The sequence below is a fragment of the Antrostomus carolinensis genome, unplaced genomic scaffold (assembly GCF_000700745.2).
Source record: "Antrostomus carolinensis isolate BGI_N321 unplaced genomic scaffold, ASM70074v2 scaffold24032, whole genome shotgun sequence".
Taxonomy (NCBI): domain Eukaryota; kingdom Metazoa; phylum Chordata; class Aves; order Caprimulgiformes; family Caprimulgidae; genus Antrostomus; species Antrostomus carolinensis.
In genome coordinates, this window is record NW_010297901.1 from 3,986 (window position 1) to 14,112 (window position 10,127).

The following is a 10,127-nucleotide window of genomic DNA, read 5'->3' on the forward strand; positions in this document are numbered from 1 at the left end:
CACCAATTTGTAGTGGGAAAAAGAGGGGAAAAATCTAGTACTCAAACCTTTTGTAGTAAATGCCTTGACCTTCACTCCCTGGGTTGTTTTGTAAGCAATTCAGCTTTCACATGCTGTTTAGCCAGTCTAAAGAAACTTGTTATCTCAATTAGAAAGCACATCAAGTTACTGTATTTTTAGACTCAGGGAACACAAAGCCAGCAGGATGAGTTTGATTTCAGATTCATAACATTATGCATTCATTTTTGGTATACAAAGAGACAGTGCTGTTGTTTGGTTACAAACACACATGAGCTCTGCTCTTTGGTCTTTCAAAATTCAATTAGGTATAACTATTATTTCCACATTTACTGGCAATCAGAAGAGAAAGAGACTCTAGATGATGACAATCATATGTTGTCATAAATTGTAGTAAAGACATAAGACTGACATTTCTAGGGAAATAAAAGGTCATGTAGTCTTGTTTTTAAATATTAATTGCAAAGCTGACAGCCTTGTTTATCTTCAAATAGTTTACAACATTCCCACAAGACTCTTCAAGATTACCAGTAAAGCTGCCATCCAGAAATTGATTGGCAATAAGAGACCACTTGCCACAGTAAGTAATTAAAGGTTGAATTCTGTCTAGTACTAAACATTTGGTACTGCACCACAAAAACATGGTAGCTAAATGACAAAATCATTGACTTTTATGAGGATTTTGTCTACTACCTGCTTCTTCCCACTAGGAACAGGGTATGTGTCAGTCAACAGGACCCAAATAAAAATACGGGATCAGAGATATGCTTAAAGATAATGGAAAACTCTTTACAAAACCAAAATAAAGTATTTGGGGGATTGGTGTTCACATTCTAAAGGGTCATAAAAACTTGGAGGAAAAGACTCATTTAACTAGTCAGTTGTTCCATTTCATATAGACCCAAAATTGGAAGATTACTGTACATCTCTGATAAAGGGTCTGTGTGTGAAAATGCTTTTTTTGTATCTACTGGCTTTGGGACGCTGCTTGTCAAACCATAAAAACACAAGTATTTTTTGGCTTTTAGAGATTTTTTGTAAAGCATTATCTATGATTAAAATATTTACAAATATTAAAAAATTCCAAATTAAGGTATTTACAAAATTAAACTGTTCTTTAAATTTAATTAATTATCCCTACTTTAATCAGAAAATTTAGGCAGAGAAGTGTCACTGTAGATGGCACAATAGCTAGGAAACAGGGAAAATGTATTTGAACCCAAGCTATTCCTTAATTGTGATCAGTGTTATGGTGAAATGTTTGAAAAAGCCCAAAACATTGCTGTCAGAAATACACTCGGAGATGTCTGTGTATTAGACATGTAGAAACATCTATAGGCATTATTAACTTATCTTGTGCCTACAGAAAAATAGCTATATTTTAGAAATAATGAAATTTAGATATAACATGCTCTGCCTCTATATTTTTTCCCCCTCTTTGTATAGAAAAACCATCCCTTAATGACAACCTGAGCATTTCGTTGCAGGTTATCCCGAAATTAAGACACGGTGCATATTAACTGTGCTTTTCTAATGGTCTGCATGACAGATTTGTCCAGCACAGCCTTTCTCAAACAGCAACTTTTCCAAATCTTGGGAATCCAGATTTCTGAGCATATTTTTTACTCAAAACAGTTCAGCTTTCACTAATCTTGTGCCTTGCGTAATGATCCTTCTACACTTATGATTCTAAAGGCAATTATACATAAAGTGAACGCTTGAACCTATAGTAAATATTTAAGATCCAGAATCAAAATTTTGGGAATGTTTTAAAATTGTCGTAGCTTACCTTCCTAAGGAATGCAGGGCCAACTTGCATTCTAGAACATTCTCCCAAATTAACCTGGACAAGGCAGCCAATAAGCAGACAATGCATCAGTAACTGCTTTTCCTAGGCTACTGTCCTGACCTTGTGATTAAAATACATTTTACATTTGCAGAAGAGGCATTGCAATTGTTTTTGGTCAGGTGCAATATTCCTCTCAAAACTCCTGTGATAGCAACACAAAGAGGGAAATTGAAACTTGTCTAAATCCACAAAATACCCACAGATCAATCTGATCAGGAAATCAAAGTTTGTCTTACCATGCACTGTCAGTTGTAACCTTTAAATCTGTAGGCAAAAAAAATCCATACAAAAATATAATCTTTACTGAGAAAAGTGCATAGAAAACCAACAAACAGAAACCATCCCTCTCTGCCCACAACAAACCCTGATGTAGGCAACATATGGCTCCTGTGCATCTCTCCAATGCATGGTCAATGAGCTATTCCCACACTTAATCCTCTTTTTGGCTTCTTGGAGGATTTTTATACACCAGAAGAACCTGAGATTCAAATAATGACAGTCTGTCAGAACTAAATGATGACAGCGTATTTAGTCCTGCACTAAGGTGAGTATTTTTTTCTTGCTCTGTACTGCATCAACTCACTGTCTAATTACAACTACAGATTTTTTTTATTTGATACCTATTTGAATTACAACTATTTAATCTGTGACATTATACAGCTACATGAATCAAATATCCCAATTTATAACTGTCTTAATAATAAAACACTGTGCATTAACATAGCATTAAGATCCAAGTAAGTGATCTTACACTTCCTTCCATCTTTAAAACACCAGGGAGTGTTTTCAAGTTAGGCTGAAGGTACAGTCCCATCACTGGGAAAGTAAGAAAGAAGACAAATTAGCAGTATAATTGTTTAGATTGGATCCTAGACTTTGAAAAGGAGAAAATCAAGATTGGTCATCAAGATTTCTCAACTTGCATTCAGCATCTTAATCAAGCCCACTGTTTCTATGCAATCGATCTGCAAAGCTACCAGCCATTTTCCTGTTAGATTACATGAGACAGTAAGTGACTGAGATATCCCAGGCAAGGCAGGATGTCGCTGCTAACATCTTATGGTTACATTAGACCCTTCAGAAGTAATTTGTTCTTTATCTATTTTCCTGCTGGTAAGTGGAAATAATGACTGTGAAAATATTTTCTAAGGGCCTTGCTTAAAATCTGATGCATCAAAATAAAAACTAAGTGAAAGCTGTAATGTTCCCATAATGTAAAGTTGGAAGAATCTAAACCCCATAGAATAAGCAGCTTGGGTAATGGATAAATAAAGATATACTGTAATTGAACACTGTCTTCAAAGGAAAACAATTTCCACAAGCAGCATAGTCCTGCACTGAGTGCCGAATAAAGGGCTCCATAAAAGAGTTCCAGGAAGTTTCCTGGGAATCTTAGAAATGCATACAGCATGCTCTGAAAGTGACATTAGCCCAGGCCACCATGGGACAGGGCGGCTGTAACCAACAGTGCCAACCCAGAGCAGAAAGAAATAAAAAAACATTTATGCCATAACGAGTCCTGTCATCAAGAAGCATGGTGTTGTGTTAACTTTTATATCCCTGTGGTTGAATTAAGATTGAAAGATCTTATCCTGAGAGATGCTTAAACTCAGGAACTCGAATAGCATAATGCTATTTCATTTACTGTTGAAAGGGAAGGGACTCAACAATGGGGACTGGTCTTGTATCAAAATCTTCAACCAGTTCTGTATCTGATAGACCAGTGAAGGCTCTGAGAAACAGGGTAAGCTTGTTGAAACAGATACAGGAAGAGTGTGAACCCTTTATGCTTCTGACAAGATAATTAAAGCCTCAGCAAGAGAGAATTTGAAGCTATCGAGTCACACTGAGAACATACACACAAAAATGGAAAGACTATGTAACACAACCAAATTTCATACGTGAAGGAAAGCGTAGAAACAACTTTCAGTTAACAGACGAGACAGAAGAGAGTGTTTAGGTAGCAAACCCTTTGCAGAAACTTACTGTGCTCTTAAATAGAAAAACTACTTTCAGAGCTTTGTAAAATGAGGAACCTCAGTTACACAATTCGCAAGGTATTTCCAAATCTGTTGTGCAGATGAGTCAAATTCTGCATATAGAGGAATGACATTTTGCCGAATGCACTGTACTGCTGCTATTAAATCTCGTCCTGCTTTTGGGCAATTTGGCCACGGGAGAGAACTGGAAATAAGAGGGGAGGGAAGGAAAGAACAGGTTAGAAATGAATGATGAAAAATCAGCCAGTGACATTGCCATATTCTTTGGTAAGAACTAAACCTGACAATTTCAAATTTTTGTCATTTCTTAACTGAAAGTTTTTAATTAGAAATGAACCCCCCAACCTTCCCTCCAAGCACCCACCCACATTGCAGTGACTAAAATGGAGTTACAGAGCTACAGACAATTCTTCCCAGATCATCAACAGAATTCATAGCACTGATCAGAAGAATTATCCTAATTTCTTTGGCTTTTGAAATAGCCTTAACTGTAATTTTTTGTGTTCATATTTCATACATGTCATATTTGCGTTTTTTTTTTTTTTTTTTTAAAAAAGCTTTACTTTTACGGGCAGTGATACTCAACAAACAACATACACAAACACATTATTTAGGAGTGTACTAAATACCACCATAGCAGGGCAGAAATAGAAACTGTATCTGACCACAGAGCTGCAAGCCTGCAGCATTACATAGTATGCTTCAGTCAGTCCTCTTTTAAGAAGTCTCCAAGCATGGAATGACATGGATTTTCAGACCGAGATGGGCTCTGGAGGGGGAAAAAAAACCCACACACAACCCTCAATAAAAACTATTATAGACCCTTCATCACACTAATACACACACAGAAGAGAACCAGTGAAACCATAGCTGGAAAAACACTTTACACAGTACATTTAATGCAGGTACTACAGAAGGTATGATGTTGCTTTTCAACTAAATAATTTTTAATGCTTGCATTAAGCTAAGATTCTCTCAGATGGACACTGACTAGCTGTACTTGAAGAAGACTGGAAATAAAAAACAGGACCTAAAAGCATTACCTTGATAAACTGACTTAGACTAAGTAGCAAATATTAAGGAGTGGGAATGATCACTAACTTGAGACTAAAGTATTGCTCTCCTTCTAAGAGCTCTTTTGGAGTCAAGCAAGTCACATTGCTATCCTACACTATTCTAAAGAGGTTTGTCCTCATTGTCAATGAAAAATTTCTCTAATTTTTTTGCAGGATCTGAGCCGAGTTTATGGTTGGCAGCTAAGACAGTTGTCTGGAAATGGTGTCTGGGAGGATTAACTTCTCTGAGGTCTCTTTTCCCCTCTGCCTCTACCTCCCGTGCATCCTCTCACCTCCGTATTCTACCACGACTTCCACTGTCATATCTTTTATTTAGATGTCCTGTACTCACCTGCTACACTCTGAAGAACCCAAGGCCAAATATCTGACTGCTCTTAAGAAAGTGCAAGAGGAGATTTTTATTTTATTTTTAAAACTTACATTATCTTGTTCCAGTTCTGTAAATGGGTGAGCCCTCAGGCTGCAGAGTAATCTTCGGGGACTGATCCAAACCATATGAGATCTTATCTGTTGGCAAATTAATCAGTTACTGCCCTTTCTGTTTCAGTTTGCGAGTAACAGAACAAATTCTGCTATCAAAAATTTTATACCCATTCTATTTAAAAGTGATTTGCCATTATCCAAGATGGACACTTACATTAAGTACTTAGGAAAAAATAATTACTTGTGATTATATTACAGGGATACAGCAGACAAGATTTAATTCTTGGCTAAGGAGGAATTCCAGTCTCCTACCACACTTCCTCAGTCAGACTTGCCCCCCACCCCCCAAAAAAAAAGGCAAAAAAAAAGAACCAGATTTTGGCCATTTAAGTATCAAGGACAAAATCAAGAGTTACATGTGGGGACTACATATGCAGCCTTCGGAGAATAAGCATTTTCCTGAAAGCTACAATCCAGTCTAAATGGAATTAGATTTTTCTCCCTACAAACGCATTTACATTCAGAGATTGGTATTAGCATAGTTTACACCCGATTACTCAGCACTCTAGTCCTAGCCCTGAGACACAGGCAGTCATTAAGTGTATGTCTGAGTCTTCAGACTCTCCAAGATCTGCTAGGCTTGGACTCAGTGGCAGACGATTAAATTCGTGCCAGACTGGCTGAGAATTTTAGTTCAGAAAGAGGCACTGCACACCCCACATCACCCATATACTTGTTTTATTGCTTTAGACTACTGCCTGTTTACCATCAATTCTGAATTTTGGATGCAAGAATAAAAGGGTCTAAATTAGTGTTGTGTAACAATGAAGGACAAGCAGAAGAAAATATGAAAGAAAAGCAATCAGCAAGAAAGTTGAGAAATAGGAAGCTGAAGCAGACCATCTTTTTCAGCTGCTATTTACTTTGTTTTAAAATCTTTGTGCAAGCAATATGAACTTGAATCCTAAAGCTAGAAAAGAGTACAGCATAGTAAAAAAGAAAACAAAAGAATTCTTATTGATGAGGCCCCAAGGCTTGAAGTGTCTCATCCCTGTCTCAAAGAATGAAGCAGTCTTCAACTGCTGTATTGGCTCAGGGTTGTAGAATACATTTCCATCCTACTGAAAATAAGAATTTCTACCTTGCTCTGAGGAAAGTTCAGGTGCTGCTGAGCTGCAACTACTGTTGAAGATGTGCATTAATCCTCTTAAACTACTTTTGATATGAAAAGCTTTTGCTTAGATGGCCATGAAGGCTAAAGAAAAAAAAAAAAAGAAAACAAGGCATTATTAGTTGCACAACTGTAAGACAAGAAAAAACCCAAAGCAATAGACAAGAACACAGGAAAATTTAAGAGAGTACAGCAGTAATGACATTTATTAAAAGGCATGCTACAACAACCAGAGTTAGTAAAAGAGTTAGGTATAGATACCAAATAATTAGCAAATACACTAACCTAAAAGAAACAGAACATACTACAGCATAAACAAAATCAAATTAACCATGCACTACATAATCAGAAAATAGGTTTCTTTAATATTACATCTTCTTTTCAGTTTTAAGTCATCTCAACAGACATGGAATCCTTTTTATGCAATGCCACAAGATGCTTTACAAATGAAAGCTGTTGCTTATTAAAATATACAAGACAATTTTTTTTTATATAAAAACATTTTACACTTCCATTTGTTCCCCAAAACAGTTTTTGGCAGGATTAAAAACAAAACAAAACATGATGTTACAAATATTTACAGCATTTCTCCATGCTAGATGACCATTTTTATAAACTGAAAGGGAACTTTTATGAACAGATCATGTAAAATGAGGGAATGTCAGCAATTCTTAGCCATGCTTTGTGCGTCTTGAATACAGTACTTAAAAGTAGTACATTGACCTTTTGCCTTATCTCACACCATTTGGTTCACATTATGGTCTCATTTTGTCCACCAATAGCAGTGGTAAGTAAAGGGCACTTTGCAGTGGGTCTTCCCATCAGAAAGGAGTGTGAAAGAAAACACAGGTTTTCCACAGAATGTCTCAGTAAAACCAGAACAGTCAGTCTTTGGTCAGAGAGTGAGGTGCCATTCTGAAGCAAGAATCAGTTTGGTTAGCAACGTTTGTCTTGTGCTGCTACAGTTCTAGGGGCAACTTTTGCAGAAAGTGGATAACTCCAAAAAGAATTGGAAAGTGCTTAAAATCAACTAAGGACATAGGCAGTAGCTTCCTAGTCATAAATAATGCACAGCTTCTAAGAACTGAAAAACCACTTACAGTGATGGCATTACTCTGCTAAGGTGAAAGCCTTCTTCATCCATCAAGGACCTTCAACAATGGAAGCATTTTATTTCTTTGGGACTGCTCCAGGCACAAGATGTTATTACTATTCTAAGTTGGAAATATGTGGGTTATGCTTGGATTCCTGCATGCTGCAGTATAAAAGAAAAAAACTGCAATGGCAAAGGCAGAGAGATAATTAAATCTGTATTGGAACAGCTGTAATTCACTTCTTGTACAGTCAATGGACAACACTCATTTTTAACAATATAAATATACAATTTCCAAGGGAAAAGAAGTATTTATTATACTTAAGACAGCAATAGATATGAAAAAAACCTACATATAGAGCTACTGAAGGCACATAAACTTTGGTCCAATTTTGTTCTCATCCCCCATATCCTCACAATAAAACCCTGAAGTTAAATATCTCAGAAATTTTACATTCTTTTTTGAAATAATTCACAATCCTAATGGTTAGGATTTGCTTTGAAAAGAGCAGGCAAACAGTCTTGTATATAGCAAACAAATCTACAGAAGATAAAAGTAATTCAAAGAAAAAAAAATTGTGCAATCTGACCAGTGTCCTTTCAGCACATCAGTAACAACACTAAGTCTGGTAGTTCTGCTTTAGTTAACAACATACCAGGGCAAAAGGTAAAGGCAAAATAATGCTTTTTGTAAGCAGCTGACCTCTCATTTGAAAAACAGCAGTACTTGCTAATAGTATACAATGACAAGTAATAGGTCCACATCCCTTATAAAAAAAGAACTCATCACTTTCCCACCGACACGAATCAGAGAGGCCAAGATATTTGATCACACAAACCACATTGGTAGTTTTATCAACAAAGGCAAATAGTTTTCTCAACATACAAACACAGGTTTTCCACCTGTAATCAGAAAATGTCATATATACGCAAACCGTCTCAGACATGTGGAATATTTTAGGCATCAATTTATCAGTGCTCAAAAAAAGTACAATTGACAAGACCAGCAGACAAGGCAACCGAGCCAAATTATAAATCAAAGTTTCAGAAAGTTTTTCTGATATTCAAAGACATTTGGAAAATTTGAAGAAGCAAAAGTTTTACTATTATGCAACAAATCACAGGTCATTTGAAACAGCACTAAGCTGCTCCTGGGTTGTTAAAAAGGCCTTACTACACTTTGAGCCAAGTGTGCATGTGCATCCACCACAGAAAATGGAGCCAGAGGTAACCCAGAGCTGATTTGTGGACTTGACATATACACAGGCAGAGAATTCTACCCTCAATCATTTCCAGTACCTGCAGTCAGGATATAACCACGAGTGTTTTAGAGTACAAGTTCCGTGTTATGTTATTAACATTACCAAGTACTTCACTAATTATTTAAACAGAAATTAAGAACCTATATTAAAGAAATTTTGAACCTATCTTTAACAACTTATGGTACAGTAAAGAGACGATGGAGCCAGAATCTTCTCGGGAGTTGCAGTTAACAGGACAAAAGACAAGAGACATAGGATGCAATATTTTTAAAGCCTGATTACATATTAGGGGAACAAAATTCACAATGATGGCAGTCAAACACTGGAACAGTGAGAAGAACAGAGAATTTGTGAAACCTCTGTTCCTGGAAATACTGAAAACTTAACTGGACAGTTCTCTGAGCAATTGCTTGAAGTTGGCCCTAATCTGACTGAGAAATAAGGCCTCCAGATGTTCCTTTCCAATTTACATCAGTGTAAGAATCTGTAGAATAATCCCATTCTTTCCCAAATCCTGCTCGTTTCACTGATATCAAGGGATCTGCTCCCACGTGCTTTAGAGAATCGAGAACCGAGATGCAACTGTGCTTTTGCAGCCAGGCATGAATGTGTCAAACACAGTGTAAGACTGATTCCTTTTGTCCTGATCCTTTCCTAACAATGCATTATGATAGTCAAGGGGTTATGTTTTTGCTTTTAATTATTCAAGGCAGAATACTGAATGAGATAAACTAGCCTTAACTAGTGCCTTCATTCTGCTAAGCAAACATTAAGATGTACTGTTAGTTTTGAAGCTTGTCTGCAATTCTTGTAAAAACAGATCTCCCTAAGAGGCAGCATCTTTAAGATACACACAACTTAGTAAAAGTTGACAAGAATAATTCAACTGCAGAAACAGAGCAACAACAAAGGAGAATTAAAAAAAGATACATGATAAATGTATCATAAAACCAAGAAAACCTTATCATAAATATCCACCACCCAGATTTTTCTTCTAAATTAAAAACCTGTAAATATCTGCTAACTTAAACTGCAGGCTTCTACATTTCAAACTGCAAACAGTTTGGAGCTGATGTTAGCTATACTCTAAAATTAAGCTAAAACTGAGAAATTATTCCTTTCTCTTTTTGAGAGAAGGTCAGAGGCCCTCATCCCTTTGTGTTTGATTAAGCTTTAAAAGCCTTAAAAGAAGGCAAGCTAGTATCTTGCTGATTATGCAAAAATAATTCAGAGAG